Genomic DNA, 15,929 nt, shown 5'->3' on the forward strand with positions numbered 1-15,929 from the left:
AAAATCAGCAGTAAAATCTGACAACATTAATTGTGCTTCTTTTGCTCTGATAAAAAAACAAAAACAAAAAAAACAACTATTTTTCAGGCTGGTTCAGCCAATGCGCATGTGCATTCTTGAGTTGATTGAAAGGCGACCTCTCTATCTAAAAGCTGATTAGCTCTTTTACGTCTGGTAACAGTTGGGTGTTCCAAGTTCTGCCATTTATTTAAGTAAAAGTGGCCCATCTCTGCTTAATAGTCTCTGGGTGCTTATTTCCTAAATTGTGCATCCTCGTTTCCTCGCTCCTCGAGCGTGTGACCCGGAAACCCATCAAAGCCTGCCATATGAAGGACATATCAGTTCTCTAAATGCACCTTGAGTAGGCCAGGATTGAGGATGAAGGAAGCTTAAGTGAGGATGCTTGAGCAAGAAAACACCGGAGCATCCTATGCTGAAGATTTTTGGCCAAAGCACATGAAACACGCTTAAATTCTTCTCCCCCTTCACATCTGACAAAACAGTTTTAATACATTTTTCACCATTGCAGTTAAAATAAACCATAATTTTCACATACTTCAGGTCAAGTCATTTTTATTTATATAGTGCCTTTCACAACACACATCGTTTCAAAGCAGCTTTACAGAAAATCATGCATTAACAGAAAATGAAACTGTAATATCTATTAAGTTTAAGAGTCAACATTGCATAGTTTGAATAAATACAATTGTGAATTGTGTATAAAAGTAAGTAATTAAATAATAATTGTATTTAGAAACCCAGTGAGTAAGCCGAAGGCAACTGTGGCAAGGAACACAAAACTCCATAAGATGTTGGTTAATGGAGAAAAATAACCTGTAGTAGCCAATTCCCCTCTGGCTAACAGCATGAATATAATGCTAATATTACTTAATTATGTGTAGTGCAAGTCGTGGTTTAAAATTATTAAACTAAGTAAGTGTTAAGGGCCAGTGTTTAAAACAAAGTTTTGTATGAAATGTGCTAATGTCTTTGAAGTCCATCCTGGATTAACTGCAGAAATTCACATAGATGCATTGTCCTTTGTTAGCTGGCTGATGAAGGCTTTTGTTGGCAATTAATTGATAGTCTATGTATTCCATTTTAAGAGTGTAGTCCATCATTAGACCAGCTGATGCAGGCAGAGATCAGTGAGGTGCTTCGCGGTTCAACCGGCTGATAATTTCGGTGAGGTCTATCCTAAGTCCAAGGTTCAGGCAATGGCATATGAAGTATCCCATGTCTTATGGTTGGAGTTGGCCACAGTTCATTCTCTGAAGTCCATCGTAATGGACTGAAGTGATGTCTGGCTGGCACCGGCTGCATTTAGTCGCCATCACTCAGAGACACGTAGCAGTGGAGTCCAACACCAAGCAGGAATGGAGCTGTATCTGGCCACTTCTGGTGACCTTGCGATAGGAGTCCCAAGATTGAGACAGGGATACAAATAGAATAATATCAGCATAGATGCCATTCAATTTTTTACAGAGTTATAGAGCATGATCAATGTTTCTGGTTCTGGCAGACCTAACTAAACTGAGGTTAAGAATACATTAGATGTATGCCCAGTTAAATAGATGAGTCTTTAGTCTACTCAGTGAGTGTGTCTGCATCCCGAACAGTGTTAGGGAGACTATTCCATAGTTTAAGAGACAAATAAGAAAAGGATCTACCTCCTTTTTTGGATTTTGATATTCTAGGAACTATTAACAGGCCAGAATTTTGCGATTGTAATGAACGTGACGGAATATAGCATGGTAGAAGTTCACTTAAGTACTGTGGAGCTAGACCATTCAAAGCTTTGTATGTAGTTAACAGAATTTTGAATTAATATGAAATTTAACAGATAGCCAATGTAACGACGATAAAATGGGGCTAATATGATCATATTTCTTGGTTTTAGTTAGCACTCTAGCTGCTCCATTTTGAACCAATTTAAGTTTATTTATTGAACTTGCTGGACATCCTCCCAGTAAAGCATTACAATAATCTAATCTTGAGATCATGAATGCATGAATTCATTTTTCGGCATCAGCAACAGAGAGCATGTGTCGTAACTTAGCAATATTTCTTAGGTGGAAGAATGCTGTTCTACAAACATTGGAAATGTTATTTTCAAAGGACAGATTGGTATCAAATATAACACCTAAGTTCTTCGCTGTTGAAGATGATGTAACAGTATATCCATCGAGAGTCAAATTATATTTTAGCAGCTTATTTTCAGAGGTTTTTGGCCCAATAATTAGTACCACTGTTTTGTTGGAATTGAGTAGAAGGAAATTTCTGGCCATCCAATCTTTGATTTCATTGATACACTCTGCTAAGTCTGAGAATTGTGAAATTACATCAGGTTTAAAATTGGGTATCGTTGGCATAACAGTGGAAAGTTATTCCAAGATTCCTGATAATATCTCCCAAGGGAAGCATATATAAGGAGTAAAGCAGAGGTCCTAAAACTGATCCCTGTGGCACTCCATAATTAACTTTTGCTTAATTTGACAATTCCTCATTTACATAGACAAAGTGGTAGTGGTCTGCTAAATAGGACCTAAACCATGCTAATGCAATTCCACAAATGCCAACATAATTCTCTAGCCTATTCAAGAGAATGTCGTGATCTGTCGTGTCGAAGGCAGCACTGAGATCTAAAAGCACTAGAAGAGAAATGCAGCCGCGATCAGATGATAGGAGTAAGTAATTTGTAACTCTGATAAGTGCAGTCTCTGTACTGTGATGGGGCCTAAATCCAGACTGAAATTTTTCATATATACTATTTCTCTGTAGAAATGAACATAGTTGAGAGGACACAACCTTTTCTAGTATTTTTGACATAAACGGGAGATTTGAAATCGGTCTATAATAAGCCAATTCTCCAGAATCAAGTTGTGGCTTCTTAATAAGCGGTTTGATAACTGCCATTTTAAAATTTCTTGGGACATGTCGTAAGGATAGCAAGGAGTTAATAATATTAAGAAGAGGTTCTGAGATTACAGGGAATACCTCTTTTAAGAGTTTAGTTGGTATTGGACCTAACATACATGTTGTGTCTTTTGATGTTTTGATAAGTTTTGTTAGCTCTTCATGACCAATGACAGTGAAGGATTGAAGTTGCATGTGCGGAAAAGACACTGTTTTATGAGGTACTGTGGCAGATAATTGCATAATTCCAAATTTATTTCTGATTATTTCAATTTTATCAGTAAAGAAATTCATGAAGTCATTACTATTGTGCTGCAATGAAATATATGGTTCAGTTGAGGCTTTAGTCCTAAACAATTGAGCCACAGTACTGAATAAACACCTAGTATTGTTGTGATTATTTTCCATGAGCTTGCTAAAATATGTTGACCTGGCAGCTTTTAGTGCCTTTCTGTAACTACAGATACTGTCCTTCCATGTACGGTGAAATACCTCTAATTTAGTATTCTTCTACTTGCGCTCCATTTTCCGAGCTGCTCTCTTGAGACATGAGTGTGATTATTGTATCATGGTGTATCATGGCTGTTTTTCTTTAACTGTCTTTAATCGAAGGAAGTGACACAATCAAGACTGCTAGAGAAGACTGTATTTATATTTTCTGTTATTTCATCAAGTTCTTCTAGACTTTGGGGCTTATGAGATAGATCTGGAAGATAATTAGTAAAGCTATCTTTAGTGGTAGAAAGAATAGTTCTACCTGAACGATTGCGTGGTGTAGATTGAGTAACATTAGCTGATCGCAGCATGCAGAAGACAAGGTAATGATTTGAGATGTCATTGCTCTGCAGTAGAATTTCTATAGTATCAACATCAACTCCATATGACAGTATTAAATCTAGCGTATGATTGTGGCGATGAGTTGGTCCTGTCATATTTTGTCTGACTCCAAGAGAGCGGAGAATATCGATAAATGCTAATCACAATGTGTCATTTTCATTATCTATATGAAATGTTGAAGTCATCAACAATTAAAACTCTATCTGCAGTAACTACTAGATATGATAGAAAATGTGCAAATTCACCAAGGAAATCAGAATAAGGCCTGGGTGATCTATATACTGTAGCAAGGGCAAAAGACAACAGAGTTTATTTATTTATATCTGACGGTGTCACATTAAGCATTATTAGTTCAAAAGACTTAAACTTGTATCCTGTCCCCTGAGTAACACCAAAAGCAACTCCTCCTCGACCCTTCAGGTGAGGCCCATGTTTATAACAATAACCTGGGGGAGTAGATTCATTTAAACTAATATATTCATCTGGTTTAAGCCAGGTTTCAGTCAAACAGAGCACATCCAAACTATGTTCTGTAATAGTTTCATTTACAATTAGTGCTTTGGTTGAAAGAAATCTAATGTTTTGTAGCCCTACCTTTATATGATGTTTATCTTAATTTTTTTTTTTTTCAAGTTTGACCTTAATCAAATTTTTTCTAGATGATTTAGTGGGGGGTATGTGTTTGGTAGTTTGGGGAACAGACACGTTCTCTATATGATATCTAAGTGATACAGTCTCTATGTGTTGTAGTTTATGTGACCTGTGTGATGTCTCAAGGCAGCTAGCAGATGTTCGGATTAACCATTTTGTCTGCTTCCTGACCTGGGCCCCAGTTAGTCAAATACTATCATTATTAAGACTATGAGCCAAATTACAAGAGAGGAGAGCGCTACCTTCCTTGGAGGGATGGAGTCTGTCTCTTTTAGCAGGTCAGGTCTACCTCACTGAGTTTATCCATTAAACAATCAAAGACCGCGGGACGGTTTACGAGCCGTCCACCGCATCTCTGAATGATAAACTAACAGCTGCTTTCTCTCCCACGATCACAAAACCGGCTTTGGGGCCATCACTTTATTCTCTCTATCTCTAATACTAACCACACACACATACACACACGCGACCCCTCACAAACATTCTCGCACACACTTTTGGCTAGTAGATAACTTTGTGATAAAGTTCAGCTTTGTCCCTGAGTTATTGTACAAGGGGAGACACGCGGTAAACTGGTAGACGCCATTGACTGGTTTCTCTCCACCCACATTCGCGGCCATATTCTCTGGCCGGAAATCTCGCGTGACATACTCTCCACAAGAGTCATGTCCACCATTCTGTGTGCGTCCCTCCTTACACACACACACACACACACACTCTCTCTCACACACACACCTTCCTCATGTGTTATAGGATTATTTTGGTTACCATATCTAATCATGTCACTGTTAAGTTTGTAGTTGTAAGTCGGAAGTTTATTGACTGCATTGTATTGATTATTAATTGATATTACTGCATAAATAAACTTTGTTATATTTCAAAGAGAAGTGTTTTGGTTTGTTTTGCATACACCTGTGTCAAATGCTGATGGGATGTCAGTGCTCAGATTCAAGCCTTCATTGTTTTTTTTTCTTCTGAAAATCGATATTCTTCGGATGTCGGTTTTCCTAAGAGAACAATCTAATATTGAGACTGTTATACTATCTGGTTATTAGTCCCTGATTCCAGGGTGGTGCCCTGGCGATATTAATCCTTATTAATATTCTGTTGATTTTTGATAATTGCTAATTATCTTTGATGATTGTTGAATTTGAAGGATCAGTAAGCTAGTGTTAATTTTAATCAATGTTTCATCGATGTTAACAATTAATGATTATCTTTGATAATTGTTGATTTAAAGGATTAAAAAAAGCTAACATTGAATCAAATCAATGTTCTATTGATTTTAATAATTAATAATTATCTTTGATAATTATTAATTATTGCTAATAACCAAACCCGCTCCTAAACATAGCGCACTACATTTACTGGTACCCCATATGAGGTTTTAATGAGTTAGATTCTATTATTTAATTTAAATATTAATTAATAACTAAATAAATAATTATTAATTATTTCTGATAGTAACACTGATCTAAACAACCAGTAAAGCCCTACATAAACATCAGTACTGTATGTTTAGTGTCAGTCTATGGCTGACCATTAAAATAAAGAATAAATTAAAATAAAATAAATAGCTAAATAAACACCAGTACTGTATGTTCAGTATCAATCAAATGCTGACCATTAAAATAAAGAATAAATTAAAATAAAATAAATTGCAAAATAAACATCAGTACTGTTTAGTATCTGTCAATTGCTGACCATTTAAATAAAGAATAAATAAAAATAAAATAAACTGCAAAATAAACATCAGTACTATATGTTTAGTATCAAATGCTGACCATTAAAATAAAGAATAAATAAAAATAAAACAAATAGCTAAATAAATATCAGTAGTACTGTTTAGTATCAGCCACATGCTGACTATTTTAATACTGCCAGTCAATAAGGGGCAGGTTGTAAACAAGAAGCATTCACACCTGCCGAGTCAAGAAATAAACAGCGGCAGTGGTGTTACACCGTATTCTGCTATACAAGTTCAGGGGAAACTTTCAACGGTGGAAAACCAGACTTTTAAATATTACATTTTATAAATGCAGCGACTGGAATTGTTCGGTACTGGAAGGGGGTACCAATCCGTGAATCCTGAATAAAACAGTTTGGTGAACACATGTTTACACATTAGCTTCCACTCAGCTGACAAGCAATGAAAATAGCCACGTGGTTAGCTAGTTAGCTATAAGCTCGTTGTCACGGAGAGTAAAAGATGGATGTTGTTTATTTTACTTCCCAGCATTGCATCTCACCAACTAGGTAACAACATATCGTGAAATCAACACTCAACAGACACAATCCACCACCGCACCGTTGTCTGCTGAGCTGCAAAAAGCTGCTCTGATGTTTACCTTTCAATTTGCTATGTTTCTGACTGCACTGATAAACTATAGCTGGCTAACATAGCGAACAGATGTGATAAACATGAGTGACATGGTTGTCAGGGACAGGGTTAACGTTATATTAGTTATATTGAAAAGGGAAAATGATGGGGACATTGTTTATTAACTTTCCAGTATGTATTTCACAAACTAGTTAGAAACTTACAGAGAAGACACCGCTTAACTCCGCCCTGTCTGCAGAGCCACTGTAAGCTCAGCTCTGTAAACAGTGGAGTTGGAGCATGCTCTGCTGGACAAACTACGTTATGACACCAATTTAAGCATTCTTTTCTGCATTATATTTTTTCATATCTGCGCATATCGGTAAACATATACGCCGATACCGATATATCAGTGAAAGGCTAATATCGGCCGATAATATTGGCCAACTGATTTATCGGTCCGGCACTAGTCCACAGTATCCTCTGTGGACGTGGCTTGGAAGGCATTTAAGGTGGTTCTTAGGGGCCAGATCATACAGTATGCCTCATTCATCAAAAAATCCAAAGCACAAGAACTAGTGGAGATGGAAAGGAATATTAAAAATGCTGAGGCAGAGCTGAAGTGCCAAATGTCACCTGATGGCCTCAGAGAATTGGCCCAATTGAAATACAGATATAGTGCTATTTTGTTGCGGAAGGTGGAGTTTTGGCTGTTCAGGGCAAGACAGTCATACTTTGAGTCAGGGGATAAAGCAGGGAAGCTTTTGGCTTGATATATAAAGCAGAGAAAGTTTTTTTCTACCATTCCCTCAGTGAAAATTGCTAGTGGTGAAATATTTACCTTGGCCATTGATATTAATAATGCTTTTAAAGAATTCTATCTTGTTCTTTATAGTTCCACGTCTTCGTCTGATGAAGATATTAGAAACTTTGTGGAACCATTAGATCTCCCTAAACTGACGACTGAGCAAAACATTGTCTTGATTCTGAGAAAACCTTGGAGGAGCTTGATGAGGTAATTAAGGTCTTACCTACAGGCAAGGCTCCGGGGCCAGATGGCTTTGCCGCAGAATATTTTAGAACTTATGCTACAGAACTGGCTTCACTTTAGTTAGAAGTTTATACGGAATCATTAAAGAATGGAAAGCTTCTGCCAACCATGACACAAGCCCGGATCAGTCTGATTCTTAAAAAGGACAAAGGTCCAAGCAAGTGTAAGAGTTATCGTCCAATTTCCCTGATTCTGCTAGACGTTAAAATTTTGGCTAACCAATTAAGTTATGACATCTCTTATAGATCAGGTGAGGTTTATTCGGGGTTGTAGTTCTTCTGATAACATTTGGCGTTTCATCAATATCGTGGTCAGTGGCGAAAGATCAGACTCCGGTCGCTGCCATCTCACTTGACGCCGAAAAGGCGTTTGATATAGTAGAATGGGATTAGCTTTTTAAGCTTTAGGAAATATACAGGTTTGGAAATACTTTTATTGAATGAATTAAATTACTTTATAGACACCCGGTTGCGGCGGTACAAACAAATGGATTCATTTCAGATTATTTTACTCTGGATAGAGGCACTCTGCAGGGTTGCCTTCTTTCCCCATTATTGTTTTGTCTTGCCCTGGAACCATTAGCAGCCATGATAAGAAGGGAAGATGATTTTCCAGGGGTGATGGCAGGAGGTGTGGCACATAAGCTTTTGCTTTATGCAGATGATAGTTTGTTATTTGTCTCTAACCCCACTAGATCTATGCCTTGCCTCCACAAAATGATTAATTCCTTCTCCACTTTCTCAGGATACAGAGTCAGTTGGTCTAAATCCGAAGCTTTGGCTCTGACAGTGTACTGCCCAGTAACGGCTTTTCAACCAGGCACCTTCCAGTGGCCCAAACAGGGCATTAAGTATTTGGCCATTTTATTCCCAGGAAATTTGTGTGATTTAGTTAGAGTTAAAAATAAAGAGAGGAGATACAGGTATAGATACTTTTAAATCTTTTAATAACAAACGCTGGAGAGGAACAAACTATAAAGCTTAACATCACAAAATAACTACACAGTGTAACACTTCAAGGACTGACAATGGATGAACAAAAAGGAGGGCATTTATACAAACAAGGGCAGATGATGGAGTGGAGGACAGGTGAAGATGATAGGGAACAGATGGAAGTGATGAGGGCAGTGAATTCTGGGAAATGTAGTCTGGGAGAAGACTTCAAAATAAGAGTCTTTGGAAAACATGAGGGAGACAGACTGTGACATTCCGCCCCCCCCCCCCCTTCAAAGTGTGGATTAGGAGGGTAGGCTGATGCAGAAGGTGAAGAAGGATCCAGGGAGGATGATCAGGAGGCTTGGGGGGGTGGCTTCAGGGCTGGGAATGGATCCGGGGGCCTGGTGGGTGGCTTCAGGGAAGGCGGAGTCATGGAAGGTGGAGTCATGGAAGGTGGAGCCATGAGAGGCTCGAGGGGTGGAGCCAAGGGAGGTGGAGCAAAGGGAGGTGGAGCCATGGGAGGTGGAGCCATGACAGGGTCGAGGGATGGAGTCTTGGAATGTGGAGCCGTGAGGGGCTCGAGGGGCAGAGTCATGGAAGGTGGAGCCGTGAGAGGCTCGAGGGGCAGAGCTGTGGAAGGTGGAGCCGTGAGAGACTTGAGGGATGGAGCCAGGAAACTTGGTGCCCAGATAGTAGCCGATGGCTCGAAGGGCCAGGGTGGGGCCAAAGGTTCAGAGGACCGAGGTAGCGCAGAAGGCTCAGAGGACCAAGGCGGAGCTGATGGGACTGAGGACCAAGGCAGAGCCAGAGGGAAGGAGGTCCCTGGTAGAGCCGAAGACGGAGCCAGGTGACCGACGGACCAAGGCGGAGCTGGAGGGACGAGGGACCCCAGTGACGCCGATAGGCTTAAGGACCACGGTGGAGCCAAAGGGACATAGAGCCGAGGTGGGACTGAGGGAACGAAGGACCAAGGTGGAGTCCAGGGCTCAGATGGTCTAGGCAGAGTTGGAGAGTATGAGGTTCCTCCTGTCCCAGAAATTGTAGGTGGCAATGGTCGAGCCGGTGACGTGGGGGGAGCCGGCTGACCAGGAGGAAGAGGAGGAAATGTCTTGAGTGGAGCCAGTGGAGGAGGAAGGGACAGGGCACTGGACAGAACCAGGGTGTCCATTATGCTGGCTGGAACCAGCGGAGGATCAAGGGTAGTCAGGGTGGGAACCAGGGCGGGGAGTAAGTCCAGGTCTATTAACTTGGTGAGAGCTGGCTCAGGGGTGCTAGAGGTAACAGGCATTGGCACTGGGACGGTCGAGGCTACAGGCACTGACTCTGGAGGCTACAGGCACTGGCTCTGGGATGGTCAAGGCTGCAGGCGTAGGTGCTGGGTCATTAAATGTGGCAGGCGTGGGGACTGGCTCGTTAACCGTGGCAGGCGTGGGCACTGGCTAACCATGGCAGGCTTGGAGGGAGGAGCTGTGGCAGGCTTGGAGGGAGGAGCCGTGGAAGGCTTGGAGGGAGGAGCTGTGGAAGGCTTGGAGGAGTCCACTGTGGGAGGAGATTCAAAGTCCTCATCCTCCACACCCACAGAGAAAGTTGAGCTGCTAACTTGTAGAGCCACCTCCACGAACTCGAGCAGCGTCCAGTGAAGATCTGGTGGAGGCATTAGCTTCTTCAGTGCACTATTAAGACCACCAGAGAGTGGTCATTAAAGTGCACTAAATTCACCAGTTGTAAAAACTCATGGACGTGATCCTCAATTGGACATTCCCCCTTGCTCGAGGAGGAGGAGCCTGATGCCAGCTGGTATTTCCATCTTTTTAGGTCAGTCCTTCTGTAACGTTGGATACTTGGAGTGGAAGAGAGGAGACGCTGGAGTGGAACAAACTATAAAGCTTAACATGATAAACATAACGACACAACATAACACTTCAAGGACTGACCATGGATGAACAAAACAGGAGGGTATTTATACAGACAAGGGCAGATGATGGAATGGAGGACAGGTGAAGATGATAGGGAACAGATGGAAGTGATAAGGGCAGTGAATTCTGGGAAATGTAGTCTGGGGGAAAACTTCAAAATAAGAGTCCTTGGAAAACATGAGGGAGACAGACTGTGACAGTCCCAGATTACATTTAAACAAATTACACAGGCCAAAGATGGGCTAGGCCTACACAAGATTTTGTTTTATTATTATGCATTAGGAAGTTCTTGCCCCTATTTCGCCATTGCAAATCCTCTCTATCAAACTAACCGGAGAAGTTAAGTTATACCCCATTATCTCGCATTTGCACTCGGTATGGACAAAAGTGTCCAGAGTGTTTAATGCGGACATTTATTTAAATGTTGCCTCGAACATATGGCTGAACCCAAAATTACGTATTAATAAGTCCCCCTTCTGCTGGTCAGAGTGGATTGTGGGGGGGTTTCTACACTCGGTGATCTATATGAGAGTGGAGTGTTGAGATCCTTTGATAATTTAGGTCAACAATTTGGGATTCCCAGATCTCAGTTTTTTAGGTATTTACAGTTGCGCCACCTGCTGTGTACTATTTTTGGGAGTAGCATACACCCCCCTAAAGTGGCAGACACTCTGGGAGTGGTGATTACAGCTTTTGGAAAAGGTCATGAGGCATCAGTGTATTACTCCCTGCTAGTTCAGAGTGTGGGGAGACGGAGCTATAACTTCTATCAAAAGATTATGGGAGAAATATTTAAATTTGGTATTGGAGGAGCAAGTGTGGGCTAGGATTCTAAAGAACGTCAAGTCGGTATCTAGAGATGCAAGGGTGCACCTTATGCAATTCAAGATTTTACATAGATTCTATTGTATCCCCTCTAGATTGTATAGGCTTGGTCTTAAAGACACACCCACCTGCTGGAATTGCCAATCGGAGGATGGAGACACAGCCCATGTTTTTTGGTGGTGTGCTGAGATCCAGGAATTTTGGTTGGAGGTTCAGAGTTTTGTGTGTGACGTGTTGGGCACTTGGGTTTCATTTTGCCCTAGACTCTGTGTTTTGGGTGATGGGACGGTCATCTCATAGGAGATAAATACATAAAATATTGGGTCCTGACAAGTGCTATTATAGGTAGGCAGATTGTTTTAAGGGGATGGAAGTTGGCTGGAGTGCCCTCAATTCGGGAGTGGTGCGAGGAGATGGGGAGGGTGGCAGCTTTCGAGTAGGTGTCGTGTAGAAGGCTGGGGATATGGGATTCATTTAATAGGAAATGGGGTAGTTATTTGACGTTTTTTGGGGACTCTTGGAGATAGACTGTGGAGAGAGAGGCATAGTTTTAGATGTGTATGATTTTATATATATATATATATATATATATATATATATATATATATATATATATATATATATATTTTTTTTTTTTTTTTTGTATTATAATAATAATAATATATATATACTTTTTCTCTCTCTCTCTCTCTCTGTGTGTGTGTACTTATGTGAGACCATGGGGTTGTTCGTTGGGGGTCGGGGTGGGGTTGTTGATTGGGGAGGGGGAGGGATAGTTGTTCGAGTTAAATGTTGATTCATTGTATATATGTTTTGTTTTTCTTTGTCTTCTTTGAATCAGTAAAAAAGTTAATCTTAAAATGTTCAAATGTTCTTATTATTCCAAATGTAATATCTGTGTGGAGAGAAGTTGTGTTTGTATATCAGGGACCATGCCAAAAGCATCTGCTTATGAAAATTGGACAATTTGATTGGGATCATTGTGACATCATAATTACAAAGTAAAAGAAAACTCAAGCCACAAACATTATAAAAAATATAATTAGGGATAATGTTCCAAAGTGATGAGGAGTTATTAAAAAAATGCTTAAGCCAGTTAATTTTAAAAGTATTGTTTAAAGTAGTGAAGTCCAACAAATTAAGTCCCCCCGATTAATTGGGTTCATCATCACAGACTTTTTAATAAAGTGGTTTTTATTTTCCCAAACAAAATTGTATAACATAATTTAACATAAAAATCTTAAAACCCAAATTTTGTAAGAGTTTTAAATATGAAGTTGTGTTCAAGTGAATCAAAGGTTTATAGAAATCTAAGAAAAGCAAGTAACTGTCATTAGTGATGAGTTCATTATAATCCAGTAGATCTAAAACTAACCTTATATTGTTTGCAATATGATGTTTTTCACAATCACTGATTTTGATTCGTCAACTATAGTGTTGAATACATCTTTAATTCTTTTCGCAAAAATCAAAGCTACAATTTTATAATCGTTATTTAAAAGGGTAATCGGGTGCCTATTATCTAAACATTCTTTGTCTTTATTGGGTTTTGGTATTAAGGTAATGGTCCCTTGTGTCATACTCTAACTCTATCATTAGTTCAAAGACAGTCAATTGAAGCATTCAAAGCATTAGCTTTTTCCAACCTAAAAAAGTAGGCAGGATTTTGTTCCCCTTCTTCTAGCCATATTTTTCTAGATCTAACATAGGCTCCCTTAGCTTCTTATCTATACAGTTCATGTAATTTATTTTGTAGTCTGGAGTATTCATATTTTTGACTGTCAGATAATGGCTCCTTGAAAGATAAAGAGGTTAGTTGTGAAAGAACTTCTTCTTCTACTATCCTATATTATATTATTATAGAAATTTCCCCAATTCGTATTTTAAAAGCTCCCAATTTCGCCCATAAGCCTTTTGTGTCTCTGCCCTGTTCCAGTACATTTTGATTAGTTCATTAATTTGCTGCTTCACCTTTTCATAGTTAAGGAGGGAACTATTTAGCTTCCAGAGTGATGCTTTTGAGATTTTGACTATATTATTTTGGGATAAATGTACTGAAATATAAATAGCTTTATGGTCAGTCAAAGGACTGTTGCTAATAGTAACAGAAATATTGTTGCTTCTTAATGTTTTAGAGATCAACCAATAATCAATTCTAGATTGTTTTGAACAGTCCTTGTTACACCAGGTGTACTGAGTTTCATCTGGATCAATTTTTCTCCAAATATCAATAAAATCAAATTTGTCCATAAACGTTTTCAGGTTTGAGTTCAAAGATATTGTTTTTCTTGGTGGGTAGCTATCTAACATATTATTTATTGCTATATTAAAGTCACCACCTAGAACCAGTAAGGCAGTAGGGTGTTTGCTTAATGTGTATGAAATTTTTTGATCCAGAATATTTTAAAAAATGCAGTTTTCTGCAACAGAATTGTAGTCATAGATGTTAACAATGATCACAATAAATTTGTCTATTACAACTACCATTAACACAAAATGTCCTGAAGAATTTATATTGGTTTCCAAAATGCTCCCATTAAAAATGTGTTTCAAAACACCTACCCCAGCAGAATGTTCTGACCCATGTGCCAACCATATATCGTTGCCCCGTTGTGACCTCCAGAAGTTAGTGTCCTTAGATGTAGAGTGACTCTTATCAAACAAAGATAAAGCCTTCCGTTTCACATTATTTTTCAGATCTCTGGCATTAATAGATAACATTAATAGAATACCTTGAGAACTAAATATAGAGCAAAATACTAACCTGAGAAAATAAAACTTCTCTTAAACAGCTCAAAGGTTAAATTTATGTCTTGCCTAACTCTGCAACAGAACATCAAGCAGAATAATGAATATGAGGGTTGGTGTGGAAGTCTTTATTGTTTTTTATCGATCTATTCTTCTCGCTTTCCTTTCCTTTTAAATCTTCTTTTTCCAATATCTTTCTTCATTAGGGGACTACTTTATGTATTTATCTTGTAAAATGTAAATAAATGGATGACCTTACTTTAAAATTTTTTGGCTCCTTATTTTGATAGCATATTCACTCAACTGAACCAGTTTATCTAAATTTCAGATACATAGAAAAAAATAAATAAAAATAGCTAAAGGAAACATAAATATGGGAGCGGTAAATCTATTCGTGCATGCCCGTGAGTTTAGCACAAGTCCAACTATGCAGTAAAAGTTAAATGGGTGTACCACAGCATCCTTCAGTCTAACTTAGATTGTTTGCCGAAACCCTTTTACTGTCAATGTATGCAATGGGGCCTGTGAAGCCCGCTTTCTTCCCCTCCTTTCTCACTCATTCAGCAAGTGGCCACAGTTTATTCTGGTGTCCTTGGTGCTTTGCGTCAAGTCCTCGAGAATTCTTATTTTCCTTTCCCTGAGGAAGTCTGAAGTTCTCGCATCTCTCCAGATTTTATCCCGGACACTACGTGAAAGAAACTGCACAATGATGTGATGGTTTGAGCGTGTATCTCCGGAACGTGGGCCCAATCTATGAGCAATGTCTACCGAATAGATGAGCTGGTCAGCAATGTCAGGTGAGATTTTACAGAACACATCGATGAGAATTCTTCTGACATCTCCTCGCTGTTCCGGAACTCAGCCACTTGTAAATTCCATCTCCTTTTATAAGCATCCATCTCCTCACACTTGTCACATAGCACACAGTTTTCCTTTTCGAGTGACTCCATCCTGTCTTGCAGCGAGCTCAACTTGTTTGTCACATCTTCAATTTGCTTACCTATGAATTCGAGCATCTCGGTCACATTTTTCAACGAACATATATTGTCTTTCACTGTTGTCTCTAGAGATTGCATGTGGTTCAGTAATTCCACTTGAATTTTTTCAACTCTTTCCAACATTTCCAGCAGGTGTGAATTGGATACAGCCTGATTGTCAGACGCTGATCTGTTGACAATTTTTTTTAATTTTGTTGCAGGCGGTTTAGGAGTTTCTGGTAACGGAACCTTCAGTCCTGTTGTTTTAGATGCATCTTCGCTTTTGAACGCAGTGTCCAGTGTTTTTTTTTTGTTTTTTTGTGCATATCCTCTGTAATTACTTTAAGCCCTCATACACATAAAGTAACAAAAATGTCACTTATGATGCATTCGATTGCAGAGCATCGGCAAGAGGATGTTACTCAGTGCCCTTCACGAGCCTACTGATATATATATAACTGGATTGCTCATGACATAACAGTGAAGCCACTGCGCCGCCATAGTGCTATGCCCAAACATAAGGCTCGTTTGAGATGAGCAAGTTCTGTGTAGAACCGATCACCGGTGTTCGGTGGCAGGTGCATGCCGGTTAGAAATCTGCCCGACTTGCTGTGATGTCATGGTGACGTATGCCAAAAAAATCTTGTGAGAGCGAGGCAGCATGATGGGAAACGACTTGCTGACGACACAGCTTAATGCTCATTTGCTTAAACAACCGTGATGAAAAACAAATGACAAAAAAGCACTGAAATA

The sequence above is a fragment of the Myxocyprinus asiaticus genome, chromosome 13 (assembly GCF_019703515.2).
Source record: "Myxocyprinus asiaticus isolate MX2 ecotype Aquarium Trade chromosome 13, UBuf_Myxa_2, whole genome shotgun sequence".
Taxonomy (NCBI): Eukaryota; Metazoa; Chordata; class Actinopteri; order Cypriniformes; family Catostomidae; genus Myxocyprinus; species Myxocyprinus asiaticus.